Below are 10,487 nucleotides of genomic sequence, written 5' to 3'. Positions count from 1 at the left end.
GAAAGAGCGCTCGCTGGGGGTTGGTTCTCTGCTCTGTTCCTGAGGAGACTGTCCTGCAGTTATCCTTCCTGCTGTCATGAGAGGAAGAAGGACTTGAGCTGGCAAGAGTGCAGCAAGAGCCACAGAGCAGAGGGCCCAGAGGCTACTCGGCAGGGTCCCAGGATGAAGCTTAAGTTTTCAAGCGCTGGCATAATTCTCAGGTTTGTGTAGTGTTAACCGGGTTAGCGCCTGTGATGGAGTCCTGGCCTGTGTGAGCCCTCACTGGGATAGCACTCACAAGCTCTGTGGGCCACTTGCTGTGCTGTCAGGTTGGCTGGTGAATCCATGTGTAAGCATGCAAATAAAACCTTCATGCCAGGAGACTGGCTAGGGCTCTTTGTGGAGTTTTAGGACATGGTTTCATAGTGCTTTGTAGGCACTTTGTATGAAGACAAAACCATTCGTTCTCAGTATCTGCCCTGCCCTTATTATTTTTGAAGATTGATTTTTTTTTGCTTTTATTATAACTATTATTATCGTCATCATCATTATATTTGTGTTTGTAGCCATGTGTATGCAGGTAACCCCACAGACAAGAAGAGGATTAGGAATACAGGCAGTTGTGAGTCTTTTGACGTGGATGTTGGGAACTAAACTCGACTCCTCTGAAAGGACAACAAACACTCTTAACCACTAAGTTGTCTCTCCAGCTTCTGCTCTCCCGTTAATATCGAAGTGCTTTTAGCTGTTGGAGTGTCCAGTGGTGTGACTAAATTCTGGCCAAAATGACATAGAAAGAAATGGTACTCACAGCGTATCACAGGGAAGGCATGATCCTCCTATTCTCTGGAATGCAGGCCAGATGTCTGGAGTAGGGTCAGTCATTTTAGGTCAGGGAAGTCATAATGTAGGCCAGGCAGGCCAAAGGAGTAAGACAGAGCTTGAATCCCTCACACTGTTCAGCCAGCCGTTATTGGTGACTGTGGAACTGTTAAATGACTGGAGTCTTGAAGGTCACCCCAGTTCTCACCAAAGGAGGCCAAAACCCCTGAAAAAGGAACAAAGGACTTAGATATATTGTATACCAAGAAGAGTCTCAGAGGAGTAACATGTGACTCACCTGGATGGGAAGTAACTGTAGCATTGAGTGACTGGTTTTATTAGTTCTTCCCTCATGTTCCTGAGAACATCAGGAACATCAGCAGGATTCTCGGGCAGTGCTGAATGCCCCAGAATGGAAATTTTCTTGGGTGAACACCAGGCACACAGTCTGACATTAATCCAGTCCTTATCTCTTCCCAAACTGATGCACAGAGCTTGGAATCTTGATACTTAGCACTGTCTGAAGGCAAGAGTGCCCTGGTGGGCATTTCCATGTTTTAATAGTGTCTCCAGGGATCTACCTCTTCAGTAACATTTGTGCAGCATTGCCTTAAACACTATCATCCAGTTTTCCTTTCTTGATAGTGACTTTAAAGGCAAGGGACATACCACTCAGAGACGAAGTATACACTTGGGTCAACTTTGGCTGGCTGAGGGGGCAGTCACCCTGGTCATGAGATGGAGACACTGGAATCCTAGCGGGGGATTGCAAGTTAGCAGGAGTTCTTGGTGTCTGCTTGCATTGTCTAGAAGCAGCCCAAGACTGCTTTAAGGCCCAGCACTTAGAGCATTGTTAAATGGGGCAGGAGCAGCAGCTTCCATGTCCCTAAGAGGTACCTATAGTTAAGGCAGTATTAGGCGTGAGTGTGAAGCTTTGCATATTCAGTAAGTTGGTTCCTTGGGTCCTTGACCCTGGGGTACAGACATCATGTAGAGCTAAGATGAACTTAAACACCCACTTTCTCCTGTGAGGCTGTCTCCAGACCTTCACAGTTATCTTCTGATCCTTTTTATAGAACTATCCATGGACACATGGACAGCTTTTGTCTTCTTTCTGAATCATCCAGCTCTTAGACATAGTTTGCTAGCATGTATTTTACTCAGCCCTTTTGCTTTGACCCAAGAAACCCATATGCACGTGAGGGTGTGGGGATACCTTTGATTAATGAGTAGGGTTATAGTATTTTCAACTCCCACACAAGATCTACCTGTGGTATATGAGCTATAGGTCATACTGGGGAAAATTTACATGGCTCTCCAATTGGATGAAGACATGTGGCACATGAAGACAAGGTGGCACATGTTTACAAACAAGGACAGTGACCTGCTTCTCATCAAGATGGGTGTAAGACATCAGGTTCCTCTATCCCAAATGGCAACAATGGGTCAGAAAACAGCCTCCATCAGGCATTGCATATGCCTGCAGTAGAACATGCATACCTCTGCAGTGTGCTCCAGTATGGTATGGATCCTCAGCAAACAAGATCTAGGTCAGTTTGTGCTTGAGAGGTTAGTTGAGGATGAGAAAATTTGCTCATTTTCATCTTGCTGACAGATTTCTCCCCTTTATTCACTTCTGCTCACTCTACTCCAGCTTCTCTCTCTCTCTCCCTGTTTCTCCTGCGGCACCCTACAGTTGTCCCACAGACATCAGCACATTAGTGCGGGATCCTTTTGCACTTCATTGAAGCCATCAAGCCAGGGACCATCTAATCTTTGACAACAGGATGCCTAGACAGGTGAATATGAATTATAGTTCAACCAAGACTACGTAGTGAGACCCTGTCTTAAGATTTGTCTTCCTCTGTGTTCTGCATGGTTCTCTTTGAGAAGTATACTGCATCTCACCTGCTGAAACAAGAAACTGGGTCAGAAAGGATAATGTTTCCTTAGCCAGTGCTTCTCTTCTCTAACATAAGATGTTTTCATGGCTTCCATATTCTTCAAATCAACACACTATAATGTGTAGGGTAAAAAAGGCCAAGAAAAGAGCACCCTACCCCTGACTTGACCCCAGGACCAGGACTTGAAATCTTACCAATCCCTGAGCTTGCCTCAGAATCTGCAAAATCCCACCAATCCCAAGCCACCTTGGAAAGCACCCCCTCCCCAAGAAACACTATGTAAACTCTGTTCTAGGTTCAGTTTTCTGCTGCTTTTCACTCTAGAGGCAGCCACCCTCTTGGATTTTTCCTTCTCAATAAATCTCTTGAGTGAGGTTTGTCGTGCAGTATTATACTTTTCCCTGGAGCCCAGCTGTAACAACTATCCATGGAGCTTAGCGGAACTGTAAGTCTTTCTCTGGGAAAACTTGCACTAGAGGCAGAGTTGTTACACTTAAGCGGCCTAAGCAGAGCTGCTGCTGTGCTTCCAGTGACTGCGGTATTCCCTTGTTCCTGACTAATGCCATACCTTTCTATCGGAGCTGCAACACATCCATCCAGAAAGGTATCCTGGCAGTCAGGAGCCATGGAATACCACAGAGTCACAGGCGTCGCAGCTCTGAAAGGAAAGCTTTTTCCAACAGAAGTGTTATAACTCTGTTCTTTTTGGGGCGTCGGGAGTTCCACAGCAAAACTGTTCTAATTCTGCTCCACTCTGCTCTGCTCCTCTGGGTGGAAAGCATCACACCACACCACACCACACCACACCACAGCACACAAACCTCACACAAGAAGATTTATTTGAAGAAGAAAAAACCAGGAGGCTGATTATCTTTACTCAGGTAAGAAGCAGCAGCCAACTGCTCAGAATGCTGAACTTATTATATGGAATTTCTGGGCAGGGTGTTGGTGGCAACTATTATATAGAATTTCTGGGCAGGGTGTTGGTGGGATTTCAAGTCCTTAACTTAGGGCAAGCTCAGAAATTGGTGAGTTTTTAAGTCCTGAGTTTGGGATTCTGTGGTCAGACTCTGGGGCAAACTCAGTGATTGGTGAGATTGTGTGCTTAGATATTGATGGGATTTGAAGTACTTGGCCCTGGCGCTAAATCAGTGATTGGTGGGATTATGTGCTCAGGGATGGATGGGATTTGAAGTCCTTGGCCCTAGTCTCAAAGCCGGGGTGCTCTTTCTCTGGCCCTTTGTTCTCTACAGAGAAGTCTCTATTCCTGAAGGGAATTATCTTTAGTCGTTTCTAGAGCCAACCCATCATTCAGGAGGATCTACCACACAGATTGAGAGCTTAGGACAGAACCTAGCTCTCTCATTTCTGTCTTCAGACATGACGTTTTAATGTCTCCTGAGACCTGCTGTATATCTCTTGTCAACATAGTAAATCCAGTGTTACAGGAAGGACAACCGGCAAGTGTTTCTGGAGTTTGCTTACCTGATTTATGTCTCTGAGTGTTTCCATATTGATGAAAATACTTTTATTTCTGTGGTAGAGAAACAGAAACCCCAAATCTTACGTTAAGTAGAAAATATCCATAATATCCATATTGTCACTTAGATGGAGTTCTGCCTGGTCTGAAGCACTCTGACTCAAGCAACCTAATGTGAGAATGCCTAGTCACTTTAGAATTCCATGTCATCATAGAACAATGGAACAGCTCTCTAGCCTCAGGTGATTCTAAGCAGTAAGGAAGAACACAAGAAAGAAAGTGAACCCTAAGACCTACCATCTTATTTGAGTACTCAAATCTATTTCTGTCTTTCTTTGTTTTCTAATCCAAACCTTTTATCATTATTTTATGAAAACTTTAGAGCAATGCATTTGCTATTTCACATAAGTCAATTGTTTCTGTTCTCAGAAAGTTTGACTCTCAACACACCTCACTAAAAGACACAAGCGTAACAATCTAACATCTTCCCAGGAATCTTTGCAGATCCCCTGGTCATTGTATTCTTGACTAAACACTGTACTTATTGTAGGCTTCTCGCAAAATTTCTTTACTCATATCAGCTTCTACACCTAAAACTCAGGGATCATTGCAGAAGAAGTGTGTAAAGTTTGTAAGCACCAATGGAATAGGAAGTTTGCTATGAGATTGTGTCTCCTAGAAATGTCAGGCTACAGCCACGAAGTCTCATCAACATGACTGCCTAAACAAGACCTAACAACAACAGCACGAGGTTTCAACTCCAGAGAAAATACTATGGCGAATTTTTTATTCAATATAAAGTAGTCAGTGCTGAGATCATGCATCCATATAGCATAGTAAATTTTTCTTTTACTAAGAAGCTCCTGAGAGTATAGTATAGTATAGACTACACAGGTTGTATTTATGTATTTGGAAAAATGGATAGATAGGTAGATAGTAGATAGATAGATATGGTGATAAATGTGGATGAATGATAGATGATAAAAATCAACAATGAAAGGAAAAGAGGCCATGAGTTTGAGAGGGAATAGGCAGATGTATGAAAGTGGTTGGAGGGAGAAAAGGTAAGGGGGAATATAATGTAATGATAAAATTTTTAAAACGTATTGAAAAATGTGTGTGTCCATGTGTGTTGTGTATATTTATTGAGACCAGAGGTAGTAGTGTCTCCTACAGTTATGTTCTGCCTTATTTTGAAAGTTTTATTTTTGTTTTACATGCTTGTATGAGTGAGTATGTATGTATGTGCACCATTTTCATGCCTGGAATCTGCAGAAGGCAGAAGTAGATAGACAAGAACTTGGAAACTTCCCTGTGTGTTGGGAATCACAGTCAGGTCCTTTGCCAGAGCAATCAGTGCTCTTAACTATTTAGCCATCTCTCCATTCCCAGGTTTTCTTCTTTCATCTTTGGCCATTTGTTTATATGATGTATAATTTCTCTGACATATATTACAAGATGAATATCATACATAATTGTGCTCTCGTGTGTCCACATACATTCTATCTGTCCATCCATCCATCTACCTGTCTCATCTATTGCTGTCTATATGTATAGAGATAAACACACATTTGTCACATAGATACATATTTTTTATAAACCATCTACATGTGAATTTAGTGTTTGCTGTTCTGAGAATGGGACTGAAGAAATAAATTCAAAAGCTTATAATTAGCATGTTGGTGATAATGTCAAGAGAATTTTCCCTTCCTAAATGCAGCTACAACTATTAGGAGAAAGAACTGACAGTTTGGAAACACATAGAGACCATTACACTTGTGTTTGCCTGTAACCAGCTTAAGATGATAATAAGACCTAAAATGTTTGAAGGATGCAGGAGAACATGAAAAAGCAGACAGGTACTTAGAAGGAGGATGGTTTTGGTAACTCTGGATTCAGGGAAGGATCAGGAGGTGACCTTGCTCCTACACATCTGTTGCCCTCTCTTGTATATGTACAGAAAAACAACCGTGGAGCCACTGGCCCAAAGCATGAGTTCCACCCACAGGACATCAGGAAATGACAGGTAGACTGCATGTAGGGATATACCAATTTTGTGTGCATATTGTATACAGCAAAACATCCAAAATCCTACAGGCGTGTCTTATTTCTGTTGCCCTGTTTCCCAATCACATCTGTAACAAAAAACAACAGCAAAAATATTTATAAGGAAGAAGAGGATCCAGATCAGCTATATGTATAGATGAGCCAGTGTACCTGTGAGACTTTAAGCTATGCCCACCAAGCAGTACTAGGGTTGATGTTAGTGGAAATAACTCAGGAGGCAGTTGCTTCCAAAGGAGACACCCCTGCCTTGTCTGTGGAGATACAAAAGCAGTTTACAAATAAAGTCACTGAAATAAACCTTCAATCCAAAGACTACCATTGTCTGGGGTACCTTTTTACATAGGAGTGTGAAGAAGTTAGCTGTAATTGTTTCAGAATCAGATCTGTGTAGGCTTCAACACACACCCCATAAAGAAACAGATGATAGAGGAGAGAGGAATTCCCAATAACTGCAACCATAGTCTATAAGATCATTCCAGCAACCACCTCATTGGCCACTCACCATTTTGTCTGTTTTCTACTCTCTGGACCTGAGGAGACCGAAAGGGAAGAGTAAAGCATGGGTTTCATGTTCCATCACTCAGAATCCAGTATTCTCTCTTCACAAGGACTCTCAGTTCAGATATTTCTGCTAATTTTTCTTTTACTAAGAAGCTCCTGAGAGTTAACTCATGAGTTTAGATAGCACTTCTGATGCACGCAATCTCTATAGATGAATCACACGTCTTCACTCTTTATAATCCATGATACAGGCATGCTTATATCTTAGTTACAAAAATGAGAAAAACTAAAACTGAATTGAAACATTAAGTATTTGTTAGTTGCAACTTGTTTAAGGATCAACCAGCCACTTGAAACTGAGTCTTAAGGGGGCTGGAGAGATGGCTCAGTGGTTAAGAGCATTGCCTGCTCTTTCAAAGGTACTGAGTTCAATTCCCAGCAACCACATGGTGGCCCACAACCATCTGTAATGAGGTCTGGTGCCCTCTTCTGTCCTTCAGGCATACACAGAATTATGTATACATAATAAATAAATAAATAAGAAAGAAGCTGAGGCTTAAGAAAGAGTTACAGCCTCCCTGACAGCTAATTAAGAGGGTTCTTCAAATGAAGTAGTTGGATATGCAGGTTTGTCTGTAGACATTTCTATTATGTTCTAAATTGGTGGCATGTAATAAATTTTGCTACAGTTTTTTCTTACAAAATTTGTGTAATCCAATATAAATTATGACTAAATATTGAGTTATTTTCGATAATTTTATGTGCATGAATGTTTCATCTGCCTGTGTATGTGGGCACTGTGTGTATATACCTGATACCCATGGAGGCTAGAAGAATGTACTGGATTCTCTGAAACTGGTTGTGAGCCACCAGGTGAATGCTGGGAACTGAACTCCAGTCTCTGCAAGAGCAGCCACTGTTTTAACTGATGAGCCATCTCTCCAGTTCCAAGAATACTGAGATATTTTAAAGAAAGTTCGCAAGGCAAAACAAATGTATCAGGCACTTGCTTCATAAGAAGCTATACATACTGAAACACTTTATCTTGAGAGTAGCCTGTGATTCACTGGGATTACATTACAGACATGAGTTTTGGTATACCCATCATTTGAATCAGCACAACTATTAACCTCACCTAGTAAAGCGGTGCAGACAAGAAGTAAAGATCTTACTGATTTGGTTTCACATGGTGGGCTGAAGTTATACGGAATATCTTTTTTTAAGTTGATTTTTATTGAGCTCTATATTTTTCTCTGCTCCCCTCCCTGCCTCTCTCCTCCCCACTTCAGTCCTCCCCCAAGGTCCCCATGCTCCCAGTTTACTCAGGAGATCTTGTCTTTTTCTATTTTCTACTTCCCATGTGGATTAGATCTATGTGAGTCTCTCTTAGTGTCCGCATTGTTGTCTAAGTTCTCTGGGATTGTGGTTTGTAGGCTGGTTTTCTTTGCTTTATGTTTAAAAATCACCTATAAGTGAGTGCATGTGATAATTGTCTTTCTGTGTCTGGGTTACCTCACTCAAAATAATGTTTTCTAGCTCCATCAATTTTCCTGCAAAATTCAAGCTGTCGTTATTTTCTTAATTGAGTAGAACTGTGAGATTTCTGACTAGTATAACAGACATAAGCAAACTGGTAAAAGTGTAACATGAACATTGAAATAATTGAAATACACGTTAGGCTTTCATTAGGTAGTATAAAATTCACAAATTTATTTAGAGCAATTATAGATTTATAGTGAAACTGAACAGACAATAAGGTTTCCATGTCCCCATGCATTCTTCAGACTCCTGTTAAATTCCTTTAATAACAGTGATCTGTTTTAGAAAATATGGAGAATTCCATGAACAAGTAGAAACAGGTGATGCTTCTCTGAAGGGTCTTGTTAGGAAGTCAGGATTGCCAGGCATGGTATCATAGGCCTTTAGTCCCAGCACTCAAGAGGCAGGTAGTTCTGCATATCGAGTTAGAGGCTAGCGAGAGCTACATAAGTCTCAAAAAAAAAAAAAAATGTCAGGCTGATGGTAACTTTTTATAGCCGGTATTAACAGGAAGAGCTTCATCATAATCAGACAATGACATTTTCAGGATGGATTCTCTTCATCTCTACACCCAGCACACTTCGTGACCAGAGTGAGAGTAGCCATTCTCTTCAAGCAGATTCCATTTCTGTATGGACTACGTAGATCACATTTGTTCATCATTTCACAAGCCTGGGAGCTTACAGGCATGGCTCTGGGAAACTTGAAAATCAAGACTTAGGATAGTGGGCTGGAGACACAGCAGCAGGCTGCTCCTAATGCACCCACAATCACCTTCAGCATCAGCTCTCATTTTTACATAGATTTAATCCCAGCAACCACTGCAGGGAGGAGTATATTAAGAGAAAACATCTGGGTTTGGAATGTATCTAGGACCCCGTTGCTCTTGCTGCCTGATCCCATTCCTCCCCAGTTTTCTGCTTCCTGTGTGACAACTGCTTTCAATCTGGCATCTCATTTTCTCGTATGACCACTTACCCATATTCTAGACGTAGATCTTCTCTGAACTTGCCCCCAGACTGCGGCTGGAAATACTCACCCTACTCTTTGTCTTTGCTGAAATAAAGATTTCAGCGCCATGATCTTTTTGCTCTGACACCTGGGGAAGTCACCTCCTGGCATGTATCAGATCTTAAATTTATGAAGGAGGTTTGTCTTCATTATAATCAGAGCACAGAAGTGTTAAATGATAGTCATTCATTAAACAGGAGAATAACATTTTCACTCCACAAATAACTTTACACTCTTGGTTTCTACACAGTATGAGGGAACTCTCGTGATTTCATCCTGTTCTTTCTCAAAGGCCCAAATTCAAGGTGAATGTACTGGTTGGCAGTAATCCTTGTGAGGTTTAGAAACTGACATGACTGTTCTATGGTGTGACTAAGGGGAAGGTTTAATAGTAGATCAATCAATTGATCAATCGATCGATAGATTGATCTAGATAGACAGATAACAGAATGAGAATGCAGCTAGAAGTATCTGACAGAGTCTAGAGGAGTCCAGAGTGAAGAGAGAAAGTAGTAAACTTTTCTGACTGGACCTAGCAATAAGAGAAGCAGGAACGTGCGGGGAGGAGTATCTGTGTAGGAAGAACAGAGAGAAGAGGCGGGAAGACAGAGGAAGGAAGACAGAGCATAGCTGAAATAGTAAGTTTATAAGGGGAATGAGTAGCTGCAGGGAAAGAAGCCTGTGACCTGGGGAAGTTTAGCATAGGTGAGGAACTGAGGAGCTAGGATGCACATGGACTGTGTGTAATAGGTACTTGTTATACTGAAGGAGCCTGGAGACAGGCGTATGCTTTGGTATGCTAACACACACCACAGATAGCCATTTGTCCCTTTCACCTTTTAGAATTTAGGGAAATGGAGTTTTCTTTGGACCTGTCATCATGTTTGTAAGGTTACATGAACAACAGAAATATCTCTATTCAAGTCATGTGAAGCCTTCTTTGCCCATGACTGGCATGGTTAAGCTGTGCCCATCTCAGGGGATCATTTCATTAAGTTGCATTAACAACCCAACTCAGAGATCCTGCATGGGATCTCTGTCCCCAGAGTTCATTTTCCAAATGTCATCACTAACCCAAACTGTCTGGATCTTTCTCTATCCCCAGAGTCCATTCTCTAAATGTCAGCCCTAAACCAAACCTCTCTCCTTCATCCTCCTCCCTTGTTCTGGCTCACAGACTGCAA

This window comes from Myodes glareolus, chromosome 1 (genome assembly GCF_982192425.1).
Source record: "Myodes glareolus chromosome 1, mMyoGla1.1, whole genome shotgun sequence".
Lineage (NCBI taxonomy): Eukaryota > Metazoa > Chordata > Mammalia > Rodentia > Cricetidae > Myodes > Myodes glareolus.
The sequence above is the reverse complement of the archived record's forward strand: the minus strand, read 5'-3'. Positions refer to the sequence as shown.